Source organism: Mus musculus, chromosome 3 (genome assembly GCF_000001635.26).
Source record: "Mus musculus strain C57BL/6J chromosome 3, GRCm38.p6 C57BL/6J".
Taxonomy (NCBI): domain Eukaryota; kingdom Metazoa; phylum Chordata; class Mammalia; order Rodentia; family Muridae; genus Mus; species Mus musculus.
The window spans coordinates 15,520,131-15,539,092 of record NC_000069.6 but is presented as its reverse complement, the minus strand read 5'-3'; the positions used below and the strand labels follow the sequence as shown (position 1 = coordinate 15,539,092).

The 18,962-nt window shown below is 38.4% G+C and overlaps 1 protein-coding gene across 6 annotated transcripts in view; it reads left to right on the top strand.

Moving 5' to 3' along the window:
- Positions 1-18,962, top strand: part of Sirpb1b (signal-regulatory protein beta 1B) — a 79,314-nt gene that overhangs the window by 35,975 nt on the left and 24,377 nt on the right. The window lies entirely within an intron of this gene.

Below are 18,962 nucleotides of genomic sequence, written 5' to 3'. Positions count from 1 at the left end.
AAAAGATGATCACATTGCAGGAACCTCAAAAGACATTACTACTACTCAGAGAGATGGGATGGACTCTGAGAATTATTTCAGAGTGAAAAGAAGGGAGGAGGCAATAGAATTTATATTATAACTCTGATACATGAAGTTGGGTGTCTGCTTATTCTTATGGGCCCATCAAGATAATTTGAATTTCCTTGTCTGTCATTTCAGACAAGGATATAGTTTCATGTCTGTTGCTGTGATAAAATATCCTGACCACAAGAAACACAAGAGATGAAAGGTTTTGTTTAAATTACAATTGCAAGTTACATATGGAAAGTAAGGCAGGAATTCATACATCCAATCTACAGTCAAGAACATTGAGAAAAAATACACCCAAAATTTCTGTTTGCTGCCTGATGCTCACCTACATTTCTTCACTGATTTTATGCAGTGTGGGGCCCAGAGTCTAATGAAATGAAGGCAGTTACATTAAGAGTGATTTTACCATATCAGTTAACAATCAAGACAAACCTCCACAGACCTACCAACAGGCTAACACAATTTTACCAAGTCCTTAAAATGCAATGTTCTTACTAGGTAATTGTAGGTTGTGTCAAGTTAACATTTACAACTATCAGATGCTGTTCTATGAACTTGGGCAAGTAAGAAATCATACCCCTGACCTTCTATATTCCATAGCCCAGGTATTAGGATTATAACCCAAATTATGTGTATTGTTGGGTGTGGCTTGTTGGGATTGAGCTGAGGGCCGCTAATATGTTGTGAAAACACTGCACCCAATGAACTATGCAACCATCCTGTTTCTATTCTTAAAAACAAATTTTAATCTTTGATTGACTTCAAAACTAAAATTAGATTTTCATGAGCAACAGAAAGATTTTAGATGGCATCTATACTAGTGTGGACATGGACTACATGATAGTTGAGATTCTAAATCATGAAATCTTTACTCTTGCATTCTTATGTATACAATTTTCATCCTTTTCTTGCATGTTTTCCAGCAAGCATTTCCATCAGGCTGTTTTATACTTCACTAGGATTCTTTTATTCCCCCAACTCTGAAATTTTCCAGGATGCTTATATCTAAATAAGGCAGCTTGTCAACTCTCTTCCTTTCCATTTACCATCCTCTTTCGTGTATATGCCCTGTTCACAGCTTTCCCTGAGTACTTGAGAGACTGAAAACCTCTTGGTCTAAGGATAATCTCTCAGGGATCGTCCAAAATACTACCAAGTAGAAGCATTTCTGGTTCACACTAACCTTGTAACTCTCCCTAGGGATCAGTTCTCCTAGCATAGTGGGAACTATAGTCCCTGACCCACAGGATTCTGAAAATCAAGAATTTAACAGTTGACAGAGATTCACAACTCTCTCCTCAAAGAAGACAAGAAGTGTTTCATGATGAATTCAACTATCAGTGACCATGAAACAGTAACACAGATTTGGATCACATAAAAGCTCACTGTGGAAGCAGTTTATATTTTTTTTGTGTAGTGATAGAAGAAAGAAAGCCATTAATCAAGACTCTTTTTAAATTAATTGGTAAAAACATGGAAGAGGTTGCTTATCACATAGAGAAATCTGGTAGAGATTTAAGTCCTAAATATCTGGGTTGGTTGACATTGGTAATCTGCTAAATTAATACATTCCAAAGAAAAATTTCTGCAAGTACATTCCAGATGATTCACCTAAATTTCCACAAAGCTGTTTGGTCAGGGACAAAGGAGGATAATATATGGCTATTAAGAGTCATAAATATGATAGAAAATAATTTGTTCTGGGTCTGCAACCTGCCAGAATTTATTCAAGTTCTAAAGATCCAACCATCCTTGTTTTTTATAGCACTGGAGCTAATTATATTTGATGTTAATTCCATTCTCCTGTGAGTGGCTGAAAACAAGGAATAAGTCAGCACTCAGGTGATTTCCTATAAACCTGCTTGTTACCTTTGTAAAATAAATGAGAACTGATGATTGGGCAGATAAAAGGGAAGGAGGAGCCGGAGGTGAGGGGGAGAGAAGAAGGAGAAAAGCTGAGCAGAAGCAAATGGCCTGGAGAAACTGCAAGTTCTAAGGGGTCTCACAAGCTGTGGAAGGTGGTAGTGTAGTGGTAGATTTGCCCAATCTAGGCGCACAGCATGTAATTATATTAACTGTGTTGTGTTTTCATTGCCGGAGCATATTTGGGTTGGAGATATTTACCGCAACACATCCTCCTTGCAAAAGTTTCAGTTTGATGGTTCATCTACTTTGTGTAAAATTTATTTGAAAAATATAGTGCTATAATGAACCCACACACCTATGGTCACTTGATCTTCGACAAGGGAGCTAAAACCATCCAGTGGAAGAAAGACAGCATTTTCAAAAATTGGTGCTGGCACAACTGGTTGTTATCAAACCACACATTGCACCTCACACAATAGTAATGGGAGACTTCAACACACCACTCTCATCAATTTATTTTTTTTTTAATTATTCCCTTTACATCCCACTTGCTGCCCCCTTGCAGTCATTTCCTCTCACAATCCTTCTCCCATCTCCTTCTCCTCTAAGTGGATGGAGGTCCCTCTAGTAATCCTTTATCACAAAGGCATGTCCAGTCTATAAAATGCTATGCAGTTCTTTTCCCACTGTGGACAGACAAGGCAGTGCAGCTGGAAGAACATATCCAATGTTAGTGCAACAACTTTTGGTACAGGTCTGTCACAGTAGTTAGAGACCAACAAGAAGTCCAAGCTGCACATCTGTGACTTGTGTGCAGGAAGGCCTAAGTGTAGCAGTTTATGTTCTTTGGTGGCTCAAACCCTGAGAACCCCAAGAGTCCAGATTAGTTGACACTATTATTGTCCTGTGGAGTTCCCATCCCTTTCAGGGCCCACAATGTCTCCTACTTAATACTAGGAATAATAATATTCTTATTCTTTTATACGAATACCAAAACTACATCTGCTATTCATTGGAGGGTGTCTGTATGTGTCTGAGCCAGCTGCTGGGTGGAGCCACTTAGAGGACAACATGCTCCTGTCTGCACACATAACAGTATCATTGTAGGGTTAGGAATTGTTGCTTGCTCATGGGATGGGTCTCAACCTGGACAGCTTATTGGATAGCTATTTCCTCAGTCTCTTTTCCATTCCCAGTTCCTGCATTTCTTGGAGACAGGAAAAATTTTAGATTGGGAGTTTTGTGGGTGGATTGGTGCTTCTATCACTCCACTGCGTTTACTGTCTGGCTACAGATGGTGGCCTCTTTAGATTCCACAACCCCAATGTACTGAGTAATAAGCAAGATCAACCCCATTGATTCTTGGATGCTTCCCTTATTTCAGGTCTCTGTCTCATCATAGAGATCTTCTCACCTGCTGACCACTATCAGTTGCAGATTTCCAATAATTTTCACGGCCATCTAGCCATCTCTCCTATCCTTTTCACACCTGATCCCGATGCCCTAACACAACTCAGCAAGCCTCTCCTTCTCAAATCTGTCTCTCCATCTGCCTCTTATGACTATTTTATTATCCCTTCTACGTGAGATTCAAGATTTCTCGGTAGTGTCTTCTGTATTGTTTAGCTTATTTGGGTCTGTGGAGTATAGCATGGTACCTGGATTTTATAACTAATATCCACATATAAGTGAGTACATACCATACCTGTCCATTTGGGGCTGGGTTACCTCACTCGGGATGATATTCTCAAGTTCCATCCAATTGCCTACAAAATTCATGATGTATTTGTTTTTCTTTTTTCTTTTTTTTGATATTAAATTTTACTTTTTACCATTTATATATCTTTTTAAAATAAAATTAAAGGCCCATGTACATTTTCATTGTTTCTTCTATGTAACCACCGTGCCATAGCTGGTTATTACAATTGTAAAAATTCAGTTAAATTCATTACTACTAAATTACATATACATTAAATTGGTTAAAAACTATGTTTTACCCTAGTTATCCTAATAAATTTTGATGGTCACCACCATTAATGGTTGCCAGATTAGTTCATATTTATGTTTCTTATTTCAAAGTTTCATATCTAAATTAAAATTATGTATTTTGCTCCAAATTTAAATAGTTACTTTCATGATATTACAGAAAATATTTTCACACAATAATTTGAGTATTTCAGTGCCTACAGATATACATACTAAGATATTCTAATTATATCTTAACAATTTTAATCCTAATTTCTTCACCGGACATGCCAAGGATTTTATTGTGAAGTTCATTGTGAGTTTAGTATGCATTTTAAAATCACGTATGATGATGTGACAAGTTGTTCCATGTCTTTATTTTTGTTTTATTTTCTCTAGCTTATTCAAAGTTATAATAGCACTAAAATGAAAGCTTGTATTAGATAAATGAATGATATCTGGATAGCAATGTTCACAGCCTATATTTGCTTTATTTTCCCAAGTTTTCTTTGATTTTTAAAAGAATTTTGTTTCAGTTTTTGATATATTTTATTCTTTTTTATTAAATATTTCCTTTATTTACATTTCAAATGTTATCCACTTTCCTAGTTTCCCCTCCAAAAAACCCCCTATCTCCTCCCTCCTCCCCTGCTCACCAACCCACCCATTCCTGCTTTCTAGCCCTGGCATTCTCCTATACTGGGTCATAGAACCTTCACAGGACAAAGGGCCTGGCCTCTCTTTCCATTGATGACTGACTAAGCCATCTGCTATACACGCAGCTAGAACAATGGTACTGGTTAGTTCATATTTTTTTCCTCCTATGGGGCTGTAAACCCCTTCAACTCCTTGGGTACATTCTCTAGCTCCTTCATTGGGGAACCAGTTCTCCATCCAATGGATGGTTGTGAGCATCCACTTCTGTATTTGTCAGGCACTGGCAGAGACTCTCAGGAAAAAGCTTTATCAGGCTCCTGTCAGCAAGCACTTGGTGGCATCCACAATAGTGTCTGGGATTGATTGTTGTTCATGGGATAGATCTCCAGGTGGGCTATTTCTGCATGGTCATTCCTTCAGTCTCTGCTCCAAACTTTACAGTCTCTGTAACTCCTTACATGGGTATTTTGTTCCCCATTCTAAGAAGGATCGAAGTGTTCACACTTTGGTCTTCCTTCTTCTTGAGTATCATGTGTTTTGTGAATTGTATCTTGGGTATTCTGAGCTAGGGGATTGATATCCATTTTTCAATGAGTGTATATCATGTGTGTTCTTTTGTGATTGGGTTACCTTACTTAGGATGATATCCTCCAGGTCCATCTATTTGTCTAAGAAATTCATAAATTCATTGTTTTTAATAGCTGAGTCATACAGCATTGTGTAAATGTACCATATTTTTTGTATCAATTTTTTCTGGAGGGACATCTGGTTTCTTTCCATCGTCTGGCTCTTATAAATAAGTTTGATATAAACATGGTGGAGTGTGTGTCCTTATTACAAACTGGAACATCGTCTGGGTATATGCCCAGGAGAGGTATCGTTGGATCTTCCAGTACTATGATGCCCAGTTTTTTTTGAGGAGCTGCCAGACTGATTTCCAGACTGATTATACCAGCTTGCAATCTGACCAGCAATGAAGAAATGATCCTCTATCTCCACAACCTTGCTAGCATATGCTTTCATCTGAATTTTTGACCTTAGCCATTCTGACTGGTGTGAGGTAGAATCTCAGGGTTTTTTGATTTGCATTTCTCTGATGATTAAGGATGTTGAACATTTTTTTTAGGTGCTTCTCATCCATTCAGTATTCCTCAGTTGAGAATTCTTTGTTTAGCTCTGTACCCTATTTTTAATAGGGTTATTTGGTTTTCTGGAGTCTAACTTCTTCAGTTTTTGTATAAATTCTATATTAGCCATCTATCAGATTTAGGATTGGTAAAGATCTTTTCCCATTCTGTTGGTGGCCTTTTTGAATTATTTACAGTGATTTTTGCCTTACAGAAGTTTGCAATTTTATGAGGTCCGATTTGTTGATTCTTGATCTTACAGCACAGGGAACTGGTGTTCTGTTCAGGAATTTTTCCCCTGTGGCCATATCTTTGAGGCTTTCCCCCACTTTCTCCTCTATGAGTTTCAGTGTGTCTGGTTTTATGTGCAGTTCCTTGATGCATGTAGACGTGAGCTTTGTACAAGGATATAAGAATGGATCAATTTGCATTCTTCTACAAGATAACCTCCAGTTGAGCTAGCACCATTTATTAAAAATGCTTTCTTTTTTCCACTGGATTGTTTTATACCTTTGTTAAAGATCACAGTGAACACAGGTGTGTGCGTTCATATTTGAGTCTTCAATTCTATTCTACTGATCCACCTGTTTGTCACTGAACCAGTATCATGATGTTTTTTATCACAATTGCTCTGTAGAACAGCTTGAGGTCAGGCATGGTGATTCCACGAGAGGTTCTTTTATTGTTGAGAAAAATTTTTGCTATCCTAGGAGTTTTGTTATTCCAGATGAATTTTCAAATTGCCCTTTCTCACTCTGTGAAGTATTGAGTTGGAATTTTGTTGGGGATTGCATTGAGTCTGTAGATTGTTTTCGGCAAGATATGCATATTTTACTATATTAATCCTGACACTCCATGAGCTTGGAAGAACTTTCCCTCTTCTGAGTTCTTTGACTTCTTTCTTCAGAGACTTGAATTTCTTATCATACAGATTTTTCACTTGCCTAGTTAAAGTCACACCAAGATATTTTATATTGTTAGTGACTGTTGTGGAGGGTGTTGTTTCCCTAATTTCTTTCTCAGCCTGTTTATCCTTTCTGTAGAGAAAGGGCACTGAATTGTTTGAGTTAATTTTTTATCCAGCTACATCACCGAAGTTGTTTATCAGGTTTAGGAGGTGGATTTTTTGGGGTCACTTATGTATGGTCTCATATCATCTGCAACTAGTGATATTTTGATGACTTCTTCCTAATTTGTATCCCTCTGATAATTTTTTGTTGTCTAATTGCTCTGGAAGGACTTCAAGTACTATATTAAATGGGTAGGGAGAGAGTGGACAGCTTTATCTAGTCCCTGATTTTAGTGGTATTGATTCAATTTCTGCTCCATTTAGTTTGATATTGGAGACTAGTGTGCTGTTTATTGTGTTTATTAAGTTTAGGTATGGACCTTGAATTCTTGATCTTTCTAAGACTTTTATTCTGAATGGGTGTTTGATTTTGTCAAATGCTTTCTCAGCATCTAAGGAGATGATCATGTGGTTTTGTCTTTGAGTTTGCTTATATAGTGGATTATACTGATGGATTTCCATATGTTGAATCATCCCTGTATCCCTGGTATGAAGCATACTTGATCATGACGGATGATTTGATTTGTTTTGATGTGTTATTGGATTCGGATTGCAGAAAATTTATTGAGTATTTTTGCATCAATATTCATATGAGAAATTGGTCTGAAGTTCTCTTTCTTTGTTGGGTCTTTGTTTGGTTTAGGTATTAGAGTCAATGTGGCTTCATAGAACAAATTTTGTAGAGTAGCTTCTGTTTCTATTTTGTGGAAAAGTTTGAGGAGTATTGGAATTAGGTCTTCTTTGAAGCACTAATAGAACTTTGTACTAAATCCTTCTATTTCTGGGCTTTATTTGGTTGGGAGAATATTAATGACTGTTTCTATTTCTTTAGGTGATATGGGACTGTTTAGATCATTAATTTAATCCTGATTTAACTTTGGTACCTGTTATCTATCTAGAAAATTGTCCATTCCATCCATGTTTTCCAGTTTTGTTCAGTTTTTGAAGTAGGATCTGATCTTTTTTTTTTTTTTTTTGGATTTCCTCCAATTTTTGTTGTTATGTCACCCAATTCATTTCTGATTTTGTCAATTATAATACTGTCCCTGTACCCTTTAGTTAGCCTGGCTAACAGTTTATCTATCTTGTTGATTTTCTCAAAGAACCAGCTCCTAGTTCGGTTAATTCTTTGTATGGTTCTTTTTGTTTCAACTTGGTTGATTTCAGCCCCGAGTTTGACTATTTTCTGCTCTCTACTCATCGTCAGTGAATTTGCTTCTTTTTGTTCTAGAGCTTTTAGGTGTGATATCAAGTTGCTTGTGTATGCTCTCTCCAATTTCTTTTTCAGGTACTCAGAGTTTTCCTCTTAAGACTGCTTTCATTGCATCCCATAAGTTTGGGTATATTGTGGCTTCATTTTCACAAACTCTAAAAAAGTCTTTAATTTCTTTATTTCTTCCTTGCCCCAGTTATCATTGAATAGTGTTGTTCAGCTTCTACATGTATGTGGGATTCCTATTATTTATGTTGTAATTGAAGATCAGCTTTAATCCATGGTGATCTGATAGGATGCATGATAATATTTCGAAATTTTTGTATCTGCTGAGGACTGTTTTGTGACCAATTATATGGTCAACTTTGGAGAAAGTACTATGAGGTGCTGAGATATCCTTTTTTTTTTTTTGATAAAATGTTCTATAGGTATCTGTTAAATCCATTTGTTTTATAACTTCTGTTAGTTTTCCTGTGTCTCTGTTTAGTTTCTGTTTCTAGGATCTGTCCATTGATGAGAGTGGGCTATTGAAGTCTCCCACTATTATTGTGTGAGGTGCAATATGTGCTTTGAGATTTGTTAAAGTTACTTTAATGAATGTATGCCCTTGCATTTGGAGCATAGATGTTTAGAATTGAGAGTTCTTCTTGGTAGATTTTACCTTTGATGTGTCTGAAGTGTTCCTCCTTGTGTTTTTTCCTAATTTTAGGTTGAAAGTTTATTTTATTCGATATTAGTTTGGCTACTCCAGCTTGTTTCTTTGGACCGACCGTTTGCTTGGAAAATTATTTTCCAGCCTTTTACTCTGAGGTAGTTTCTTTCTTTGTAACTGAGGTGGGCTTCCTGTAAGCAGCAAAATGTTGGGTCCTTTTTATGTACAGAGTCTGTTAGTCTATGTTTTTTAATTGGGAAAACGAGACTATTGATATTAAGAGATATTAAGGAAAAGTAACTGTTGCTTCCTGTTATTTTTGTTGTTGGATTTGGGATTCTGTTCATGTGGCTATCTTCTTTTAGGTTTGTTGAAATATTACTTTCCAGCTTTCCCTCCTTGTGTTGGAGTTTTACTTTTATTATCCTTTGTAGGGCCAAATTTGTGGAAAGATATTGTGTAAATTTGATTTTTGTCATGGAATACTTTAGTTTCTCCATCTATGGTAATTGAGAGTTTTGCTGGGTATAGTAGCCTGGGCTGGCATTTATGTTCTCTTAGGGTCTGTATAACATCTGTCCAGGATCATCTGGCTTTCATAATCTCTGTTGAGAAGTTTGTGGTAATTCTAATAGGTCTGCCTTCATATGTTACTTAACCTTTTTCCTTTACTGCTTTTAATATTCTATCTTTGTTTAGTGCATTTGGTGTTTTTTGTTATTATGTGTTGGGTGGAATTTCTTTACTGGTCCAATCTCTTTGGAGTTCTGTAGGCTTCTTGTATGTTCATGGGCATATCTTTTTTTAAATTAGGGAAGTTTTCTTCAATAATTTTGTTGAAGATATTTACTGGGCCTTTAAGTTGAAAATCTTCGTTCTCATCTATACCGTTTATCTTTAGATTTGTTCTTCTCTTGTGTTCTGAATTTACTGGATATTTTGAGTTAGGTTTTTTTTTGCATTTGCATTTTCTTTGATTGTTGTTTATCAATGTGTTCTATGGAATCTTTCGCATCTGGTATTCTCTCTTCCATCTCTTATATTCTGCTTGCATCTATGGTTCCTGAATTCTTTCCTAGGATTTCTATCTTCAGAGTTGTCTCCCTTTGTGATTTATTTATTATTTCTACTTCCATTTTTAGATCCTGGATGGATTTTTTTTTTCTTTACCTCTTTGGTTTTGTTTTCCTGTAATTCTTTAAGGGATTTTTATATTTCTTCTCTAAGAGCTTCTACCTGTTTAGTTGTATTCTCCTGTATTTCTTCAAGGGAGTTTTAAATGTCCTTCTTAAAATCCTCTACCAACATTATGAGATATGATTTCAAATCTGAATCTTGATTTTATGGTGTGTTGGGGTATCCAGGACTTGCTGTCCTTTGTTTGTGGACTTAGTGGGAATACTGGGTTCTGATGATGTCAACTAGTTTTGGTTTCTGTTGGTTTTTGAATACTTGCATTTGCTGTTAGTCATCTGGTACTCTCTGATGTTAGATGTTCTAGCTCTCTCTGGCTGGAGCTTGTTACTCCTGTGAATCTGTAAGCCTGTGTCAGCACTCCTGGGAGACCAGTTCTTTCCTGGACAGAGGGCTGTGGAACAGCCCCAACTCCTGACTGCAGATATATGCTCATAGTACCCTGCCCCAGCTCTTCTGCTATTCTCCTGAGTGGACCTGCCTTAGAGAGTTGCCTTAGAGAGAGAAAATGATGATCTAACCTGAGTCCCTAGGTCAGACACTTCCTGGAGGCAAGTTCTCCTCTGGCAGGGAAAGTGCACAGAGGACTGTGGATCAGCACCACCTCCTGGCTGCAGATGAAGACTTGTAGCTTCTTTCTTTTTCTTTTGTCTTTTTTAAAAATTTATTTAATTTATTTTCACTCCATATTCCATTCCTCAACTCATCCACCCTCCCACTGCCCCACATACCACACCTCCTTCCCACCCCCTTGTATCCAAGTGGATGCCCTAGTCCCCCACCTTACCTGACCTCTAAATACCCCAGGGCTTCCATCCTCTAGAGGTTTAGATACATCATCTCTGAATGAACATAGACCTAAAAGTCCTCTACTGTATCTGTGTTGGGGGCTTATATCAGATAGTGTATGCTATCTCTTTTGTGGTCCAGTGTTTGAAAGATCTCAGGGGTCCAGATTAATTTAGACTGCTGTTCTTCCTACAGGATCACTCTACTTCTCAGCTTCTTTCAGATTTCCCTAATTCAACAACAGGGGTCAGCTACTTCTGTCCATTGGTAGAGTACAAATATCTGCATCTGACTCTTTCAGCTGCTTGTTGGGTCTTTTGGAGGGCAGTCATGATAGGTCCATTTTTGTGAGTGCTCCACAGCATCAGTAATAGTGTCAAGCCTTGGGATCACCCCTTGTGCTAGATCCCATTTTGGGCCTGTTGCTGGACCTTCTTTTCCTCAGACTCCTCTCCATTTCCATTCCTGTAATTCTTTCAGACAGGAACAATTATGAGTCAGAGATGTGACTAAGGGATGGCAACTCCATCCCTTACTTGAAGCCCTGTCTTCCTGCTGGAGGTGGTCTCAATAAGTTCCCTCTTCCTATTGTCAGGCATTTCATTTAAGGGCCTCACTTTGATTCCCGAGAGCCTCTTACCTCCTAGGTCTCTGGTACATTCTAGAGGGTCCCCCCAACCTCCTATTTCCTGAGGTTGACTGTTTCCATTCTTTCTGCTGGCCCTCTGGGCTTCAGCCCTTTCCCCTCACCTAATGCCAGATCAGGTTCCCCACTCCCTCCCCACTCCACCCCCATCCACTTTCCCTCCCAGGTCCCGCCCTGCCTCCCCACTTGTGATTGCTTTGTTATTTCTCCCAAGTGGGACTGAGGTGTCCTCACTTGGGCATTTCAGCTTCTTGAAATATTTGAGTTGTGTGAACTGTATCTTTAGTATTCTATAAGTTTGTTTTTTGTTTTTTTGTTTTGAGGTTTTTTTGGAAATTTTGTTTTTGTGTTTTTTGTTTTTGTTTTTCTTTTTCTTTTGTTTTGTTTTTGTTTTATTTTGTTTTGGCTACTATCTACTTATTAGTGAGTACATACCCTGCACTTCCTTTTGGTTCTGAGTTACCTCTCTCAGGATGAAATTTGCTAGTTCCATCCATTTGCCTGAAAAGCTCAGGATGTCCTCATTCTTAATAGCTGAGTAGTATTCTATTGAGTAAATAAACCACATTTTCTGTATCCATTCTTCTGTTGTGGAACATCTATGTTGTTTACAGCTTCTGACTATCACACACACACACACACACAAAGACTGATATGAACATAGTGGAACACATACCCCTGTTGTATGGTGAGGCATCTTTTGGGTATATTCCCAAGAGTGGTCTTGAGGTAGATGTTTTTCAATTTTCTGAGGAACCTCCAGATTGATTTCCAGTGTGGATGTACCAGTTTGCACTCCCATCAACAATGGACAAGCATTCCTCTTTCTTCACATCCTCTCCAACATGTGTTGTCCCTTGAGGTTTTGATCTTGCCATTCTGGTTGTTGTAAAGTGGAAGCCAAGGGTTGTTTTGATTTGCATTTCTCGGATCACTAAAAACTGAACATTTCTTTTTTTTTTTAAATATTTTTATTATGTGTTTTCCTCAATTACATTTCCAATGCTATCCCAAAAGTCCCGCATACCCTCCACTCCACTCCCCTACCCACCCACTACCACTTTTTGGCCCTGGCATTCCCCTGTACTGGGGCATATAAAGTTTGCAAGTCCAATGGGCCTCTCTTTCAAGTGATGGCCGACTAGGCCATCTTTTGATACATATGCAGCTAGAGACAAGAGCTCCGGGGTACTGGTTAGTTCATATTGTTGTTCCACCTGTAGGATTACAGTTCCCTTTAGCTCCTTGGGTACTTTCTCTAGCTCCTCCATTGGGGGCCCTGTGATCCATCCAATAGCTGACTGTGAGCATCCACTTCTCTGTTTGCTAGGCCCCGGCATAGTCTCACAAGAGATAGCTATATCAGGGTCCTTTCAGCAAAACCTTGCTAGTGTATGCAATGGTGTCAGCATTTGGAGGCTGATTATGGGATGGATCCCTGGATATGGCAGTCTCTAGATGGTCCATCCTTTTGTATCAGCTCTAAACTTTGTCTCTGAACTCCTTCCATGGGTGTTTTGTTCCCAATTCTAAGACGGGGCAAAGTGTCCACACTTTGGTCTTCGTTCCTCTTCAGTTTCATGTGTTTTGCAAATTGTATCTTATACCTCGGGTATACTAAGTTTCTGGACTAATATCCACTTATCAGTGAGTACATATCATTTGAGTTCTTTTGTGATTGTGTTACCTCACTCAGGATGATGCCCTCCAGGTCCAACCATTTGCCTAGGAATTTCATAAATTCATTCTTTTTAATAGCTGAGTAGTACTCCATTGTGTAAATGTACCACATTTTCTGTATCCATTCCTCTGTTGAGGGGCATCTGGATTCTTTCCAGCTTCTGGCTATTATTATATCATTCATTTGAAGTGCTCAGTTGTGAATTCTCAGTTTAGTTCTATATCACACTTTTTGATTGAGTTGTTTTGGTTTTTTGGCGAATAACTTCTTGAGTTCGTTATATATTTTGCATATTAGCCTTCTATCAGATGTGAGGTTCGTGAAGATATTTTTTTCCCATATGTAGGTTGCCAAATTTTCTTACTATGTCCTTTGCCTTGCAGAAGCTTTCCAGTTTAATGAGGTCCCATTTACCAATTCTTGATCTTAGAGCATGAGTCATTGGAGTTCTGTTTAGGAAATTTCTCCCCTAAGCCAAAGAGTTCAAGGCTCTTTCCCACTTTCTCTTCTATTAGATTCAGTGTATCTGTTCTATGTTGAGGTCTTCGATCCACTTGGACTTGAGCTTTGTACAAAGTGACAAATATGGGTCTATTTTCATTCCTCTACATATAGACAGCCAGTTAGAGCAGCACCATTAATTGAAGATGCTTTCTTTTTTTCCATTGTATATTTTTGGCATCTTTGTCAAAGATCAATTGACTGTAAGTGTGTGGTTTTATTTCTGGATCTTCAAATCTCTTTCATCGATCAATGTGTCTGTCTCTGTACCAATACCATGCAGTTTTTTATCACCATTTCTCTGTAGTAAAGCTTGAAGTCAGGGATGGTGATTCCCCTAGCCATTCTTTTATTGTTAAGTATTGCTTTCACTATTCTGGATTTTTTGCCTTTCTAGATGAATTTGAGAATTGCTCTTTCCATGTCTTTGAAGAATTGTGTTGGGATTTTGATGGGGATTGCATTGAATCTATAGATGGCCTTTGATAGGATGGTCATTTTTACTATGTTCATTCTCCCAATCCATGAACATGGGCAATCTCTCCATTTTCTGAGATCTTCTTTGATTCCTTTCTTGAGAGACTTGATGTTATTGTCTTACGGGTCTTTCACTTGTTTGGTTAGATTTACCCCAAGATAATTTATATTATTCATGGCTATTGTGAAGGGAATTATTTCCCTAATTTCTTTCTTAGCCTATTTATCCTTTGTATTAAAGAAGGCTACTGATTTATTTGAGTTAATTTTATGTCTGGACACTTTGCTAAAGTTGTTTATCAGCTGGAAAAGTTATCTGGTAGAATTTTGAATTTTGGTTATGTATCCTATCCTATCATCTGCAAATAGTGATACTTTTATTTCTTCTTTACCAATTTGTATCCCCTTGATCTCTTTTTGTTGATTTGTTGATCTAGCTAACACCATGAGTACTATATTGAATAGATATGCGGTGAGTTGGCATCATTCTCTTGTCCGCAATTTCAGTGGGATTGCTTTAAGTATGTCTCCATTTAATTTGATATTGGCTGTTGGTTTGCAGTAAATTGCTTTTATTATGTTTAGATATGGGCCGTGGATTTGTGATATTTCCAATACTTTTAACATGAAAGTATGTTGTATTTTGTCAAATGCTTTTTCAGCATCTAAGGAGATGATCATGTGATTTTTTTTCTTTGATTTTGTTTATATAGTGGATTACGTTAATGGATTTTCATATATTAAACCAACCTTGCATCCCTGGGATGAAGCCTACTTGATCGTGGTGAATGAGAGTTTTAATGTGTTCTTGGATTTGGCTTGCAAGAATTTGATTGAATATTTTTACATTGATATTCATAAGCAAGATTGGTCTAAAGTTCTTTTTTTTGGTTGCATCCTTGTGTAGTTTAGGTATGAGAGTAATTGTGGTTCCATAAAATGAGTTAGGTAGTGCTCCTTCTATTTCCATTTTATGGAATGGTTTGAGGAAAATTGGAATCAGTTCTTCTTTGAAGACTTGGTAGAATTATGCACTAAATCCATCTGACACTGGACTTTTTTTTCAGTTGGGAGGGTATTTTTAAAATATTTTTATTAATTATTTTCCTCATTTACATTTCCAATGCTATCCCAAAAGTCCCCCATACCCTCCCCACCCACTCCACTACCCACCCACTCCCACTTTTTGGCCCTGGCGTTCCCCTGTACTGGGGCATATAAAGTTTGCAAGTCCAATGGGCCTCTCTTTCCAGTGATGGCCGACTAGGCGATCTTTTGATACATATGCAGCTAGAGTCAAGAGCTCCAGGGTACCAGTTAGTTCATAATGTTGTTGCACCTATAGGGTTGCAGATCCCTTAAGCTCCTTGGGTACTTTCTCTAGCTCCCTCATTGGGGGCCCTGTGATCCATCTAATACCTGACTGTGAGCATCCACTTTTGTGTTTGTTAGACCCCAGCATAGTCTCACAAGTGAAAGCTATATCTGGGTCCTTGAAGCAAAATCTTGCTAGTGTATGCAATGGTGTCAGCGTTTGGAAGCTGATTATGAGATGGATCCCCAGATATGGCAATCTCTAGGTGGTCCATCCTTTCGTCACAGCCCCAAACTTTGTCTCTGAACTCCTTCCATGGGTGTTTTGTTCCCAATTCTAAGACGGGGCAAAGTGTCCACACTTTGGTCTTTGTTCTTCTTGAGTTTCATGCATTTAGCAAATTGTATCTTATATCTTGGGTATCCTAAGTTTCTGGGTTAATATCCATTTATCAGTGAGTACATATTGTGTGAGTTTCTTTGTGATTGGGTTATCTCACTCAGGATGATGCCCTCCAGGTCCATCCATTTGCCTAGGAATTTCATAAATTCATTCTTTTTAATAGCCGAGTAGTACTCCATTGTGTAAATGTACCACATTTCTGTATCTATTTCTCTGTTGAGGGGCATCTGGATTCTTTCCAGCTTCTGGATATTGTAAATAAGGTTGCTATGAACATAGTGGAGCATGTGTCTTTCTTACCAGTTGGGACATCTTCTGGATATATGCCCAGGAGAGGTATTGCAGGATCCTCCAGTAGTGTTATGTCCAATTTTCTGAGGAACCGCCAGACTAATTTCCAGAGTGGTTGTACAAGCTTGCAATCCCACCAACAATGGAGGACTGTTCCTCTTTCTCCACATCCTCACCAAAATCTGCTGTCACATGAATTTTTTTATCTTAGCCATTCTGACTGGTATGAGGTGAAATCTCAGGGTTGTTTTGATTTGCATTTCTCTGATGTTTAAGGATGTTGAACATTTTTTCAGGTGTTTCTCTCCCATTTGATATTCCTCAGGTGAGAATTCTTTGTTTAGCTCTGAGCCTCATTTTTAAATGGGGTTATTTGATTTACTGGAGTCTACCTTCCTGAGTTCTTTATATATATTGGATATTAGTCCCCTATTTGATTTAGGATAGGTAAAGATACTTTCCCAATCTGTTGGTGGTCTTTCTGTCTTATTGAGGGTGTCTTTTGCCTTGCACAGACTTTGCAACTTTATGAGGTCCCATTTGTCAATTCTCGATCTTACAGCACAAGCCATTGCTGTTCTATTCAGGAATTTTCCCCCTGTACCCATATCTTCGAGAGTTTTCTCTACTTTCTCCTCTATAAGTTTCAGTGTCTCTGGTTATATGTAGAGTTCCTTAACCCACTTAAATTTGACCTTAGTACAAGGAGTTAGGAATGGATCGATTCCCATTCTTCTACGTGATAACAACCAATTGTGCTAGCACCATTTGTTGAAAATGCTGTCTTTTTCCACTGGATGGTTTTAGCTCCCTTGTCAAAGATCAAGTGACCATGGGTGTGTGGATTCATCTCTGGGTTTTCAATTCTTTTCCATTGGTCTACTTATCTGTTGCTATACCAATACCATGCATTTTATATCACAATTGCTCTGTAGTACATCTTTAGGTCATGCATGGTGATTCCACCAGAGGTTCTTTTATCCTTGAGAAGAATTTTTACTATCCTAGGTTTTTTGTTATTCCAGATGAATCTGCCGACCGTCCTTTCTAATTTGTTGAAGAATTGAGATGGAATTTTGATGGGGATTGCATTCAATCTGTAAATTGCTTTTGGTAAGATAGCCATTTTTACTATATTGATCCTGCCAATCCATGAGCATCTTCTGAGTTCTTCTTTAATTTCTTTCTTCAGAGACTTTAAGTTCTTATCATTTACTTCCTTAGTTAAAGTCACACCAAGGTACTTTATATTATTTGTGACTATTTTTTTTCCATTTTTTATTAGGTATTTAGCTCATTTACATTTCCAATGCTATACCAAAAGTCCCCCATATCCACCCACCCCCACTCCTCTGCCCACCCGCTCCCCCTTTTTGGCCCTGGTGTTTCCCTGTACTGGGGCATATAAAGTTTGCAAGTCCAATGGGCCTCTCTTTCCAGTGATGGCCGACTAGGCCATCTTTTGATATATATGCAGCTAGAGTCAAGAGCTCCGGGGTACTGGTTAGTTCATAATGTTGTTCCACCTATAGGGTTGCAGATCCCTTTAGCTCCTTGGCTACTTTCTCTAGCTCCTCCATTGGGAGCCCTATGATCCATCCATTAGCTGACTGTGAGCATCCACTTCTGTGTTTGCTAGGCCCCGGCATAGTCTCACAAGAGACAGCTACATCTGGGTCCTTTCAATAAAATCTTGCTAGTGTATGCAATGGTGTCAGCGTTTGGATGCTGATTATGGGGTGGATCCCTGGATATGGCAGTCTCTACATGGTCCATCCTTTCATCTCAGCTCCAAACTTTGTCTCTGTAACTCCTTCCATGGGTGTTTTGTTCCCAAAAATAAGGAGGGACATAGTGTCCACTCTTCAGTCTTAATTCTTCTTGAGTTTCATGTGTTTAGCAAATTATATCTTATATCTTGGGTATCCTAGGTTTGGGGCTAATATCCACTTATCAGTGAGTACATATTGTGTGAGTTTCTTTGTGAATGTGTTACCTCACTCAGGATGATGCCCTCCAGGTCCATCCATTTGGCTAGGAATTTCATAAATTCATTCTTTTTAATAGCTGAGTAGTACTCCATTGTGTAGATGTACCACATTTTCTGTATCCATTCCTCTGTTGAGGGGCATCTAGGTTCTTTCCAGCTTCTGGCTATTATAAATAAGGCTGCTATGAACATAGTGGAGCATGTGTCCTTCTTACCAGTTGGGGCATCTTCTGCATATATGCCCAGGAGAGGTATTGCTGGATCCTCCGGTAGTACTATGTCCAGTTTTCTGAGGAACCGCCAGACTGATTTCCAGAGTGGTTGTACAAGCCTGTACTCCCACCAACAATGGAGGAGTGTTCCTCTTTCTCCACATCCACGCCAGCATCTGCTGTCACCTGAATTTTTGATCTTAGACATTCTGACTGGTGTGAGGTGGAATCTCAGGGTTGTTTTGATTTGCATTTCCCTGATGATTAAGGATGTTGAACATTTTTTCAGGTGCTTCTCTGCCATTCGGTATTCCTCAGGTGAGAATTCTTTTTTCAGTTCTGAGCCCCATTTTTAATGGGGTTATTTGATTTTCTGAAGTCCACCTTCTTGAGTTCTTTATATATGTTGGATATTAGTCCCCTATCTGATTTAGGATAGGTAAAGATCCTTTCCCAATCTGTTGGTGGTCTTTTTGTCTTATTGACGGTGTCTTTTGCCTTGCAGAAACTTTGGAGTTTCATGAGGTCCCATTTGTCAATTCTCGATCTTACAGCACATGCCATTGCTGTTCTGTTCAGGAATTTTTCCCCTGTGCCCATATCTTCAAGGCTTTTCCCCACTTTCTCCTCTATAAGTTTCAGTGTCTCTGGTTTTATGTGAAGTTCCTTGATCCACTTAGATTTGACCTTAGTACAAGGAGATAAGTATGGATCGATTCGCATTCTTCTACATGATAACAACCAGTTGTGCCAGCACCAATTGTTGAAAATGCTGTCTTTCTTCCACTGGATGGTTTTAGCTCCCTTGTCGAAGATCAAGTGACCATAGGTGTGTGGGTTCAT